Below are 2,088 nucleotides of genomic sequence, written 5' to 3'. Positions count from 1 at the left end.
AGAGATAAAAGACAAAACAGTGCATGTGTTTTGTCTTTTTTACCTTATGGGATTAATACCAGCCTGCACACCAGTTCCAATCAAGGAAGAATGCAGGGTGAAATGTTAACCCTCCCCTCCCCTCTCCTACAAAACTGAACACCTAATTCATATTGGGAAGCCCTGTGAATACTTTTTGAGTCTGAACTACACACTGGGGAGACTATCTATGACAGGGGTGTCAAACTTGCAACCTGGGGGCCGGATCTGGCCCCTGGAGGGCTTCTATCAGGCCCACAGTGGAACTGGCTGTCTTTTGCTTCTTCTGCTGCTTCCGCTGCATCATCGTAGGTTTGCAGCTTACAGATACACACCTGAACAGCATGCTCAAGATTGCAACAGCACAGACATTTTGATGCAATAATTCGTAGCAAGAGGTATCAGTTATCAGGCACTGTTAATTAAACAAAATATTGCAAGAGTGCTAATATTTTAAGCATGGTTTTAAGTAAAAAAAACCCCAACCCCTTTGTGTTTGTGTCCTTTATACCTGGCATTACATTTTATGACACACATGGCCCAGCCCAACAAAGTCTCATTTATGCCAGATTCATTCCTCATGACAAATGAGTTCGACACCCCTGATCTATGACATCTGCCATGACTGTGCACATGAAAAAGGTCCCAAACAATAATTACATGCTTCTTAAGCATTCTTTTGGAGGAATGAGCAGCTCATATATTTTTTCTTTAATGAGAGCTGTCCTCATCTTCGTTCATTTTATGTTGCCTGCTGATTTCCCCCAACATTGTCAACCTCTGAGCATCAGGACATTCCCCCCCCATGGCCTGCTAGTCAAACAGGTGATATCTAGATAGTTATAAACATTTTTCAGTCTATGGTTACTAAAATATAACACAAACTTGGTGTCACATTAGCAAATAAAATAAGCACAGCATTCAAAATAGTTTGCTGTAATACAAAGATATTTTTGTGTGTTTGTGTAGAGTTGTTTCAGAAATTGGCTCAACACAACCTCCAAGCTGTCTTTTAAGCTGCTTCAACTCCCCAAATGGGTTGTATTCAGAGCTCACATGCACACTTCCCATTTTGAAAGCTCTCATAACGAATTCCTTTACAAGTTTGGATTGGGAGAAAGAATCAGTTGAGGATCCAGCTAGATGGGGAGGGGGGGTGACCTTTCAAAGCTCAGTTTTGTGTGTGCACAGTCATAAAAACACAGAAACATAACAACCACCCTGCTAGATCAGACCAGTGGTCCAGCATCCTGTTTCATAGAATGGGCAATTGCTTTTGGGGGCCAACAAAAAGGACTCATAGGCCAAGGCCTCCCTGTGATGTTGCCCATTTGTATTGTGAGTTCTATTTCTGAAGAATAACAGGCAATTAAGTGGACAACAGACACAAAGGACACAGGTGGGGCTGAGAGAGCTCTTTCAAGAACTGCTCTTTCAAGGACAGCTCTGACAGAACTATGGCTTGCCCAAGGTCATCCAACAGCTGCAAGTGGAGGAGTGGGGAATCAAACCTGATTCTCCCAGATTAGAGTCCACACACTTAAGCACTACACCAAGCTGGTTTAACCACTACACCAAACTACTACACCAAACCAACATACAAACAGGAATGTCTACATAACATGTATGTATGGCCCTTTCATTTACAGCCACAGTATTTTAGTCCTTACCAAACACTACCAAAACATTAGGTTTTATGTTTATCAGGAACATTACCAAACATTACCTTTTTAACCATCCCAACAATCATTGGCATAGTTCATTAAAAGGCAATGGGTTTAAAACCAATACTGACCTATTCAGTGACCTACTAACCATTGAAATGAATGTATTACAATGAATTCAAAGTCACAGGTACAAATGGCAACAAACCACAAGAAAGGAGATATTTTCATTTCTGAAGGGGACTGAAGGACCAAAACTGTGCAACCAGGTTTTTTACCTCAGGATGAAATCAAAGTGCTCTTTTCATTTCCTTTGTTCCACTAAGTTTTCATTGGGAATGGTTTTGGTCTGTTCATTTTCATTGCTGGTATTGATAATGTGTTCATTACTTTTGCCCCACAAGCA

At 41.1% G+C, this 2,088-nt stretch overlaps 1 protein-coding gene across 1 annotated transcript in view; it reads right to left on the bottom strand.

The window, feature by feature from the left end:
- The window catches only part of NALCN (sodium leak channel, non selective), a gene marked incomplete at its 5' end in the record, with an annotated part of 154,275 nt that overhangs the window by 117,894 nt on the left and 34,293 nt on the right, over window positions 1-2,088 (bottom strand). The window lies entirely within an intron of this gene.

This window comes from Gekko japonicus, unplaced genomic scaffold (assembly GCF_001447785.1).
Source record: "Gekko japonicus isolate JY-2015 unplaced genomic scaffold, Gekko_japonicus_V1.1 scaffold52, whole genome shotgun sequence".
NCBI lineage: Eukaryota > Metazoa > Chordata > Lepidosauria > Squamata > Gekkonidae > Gekko > Gekko japonicus.
Note: the sequence above shows the minus strand (reverse complement) of the source record. Positions and strands in the feature narration are given on the sequence as shown.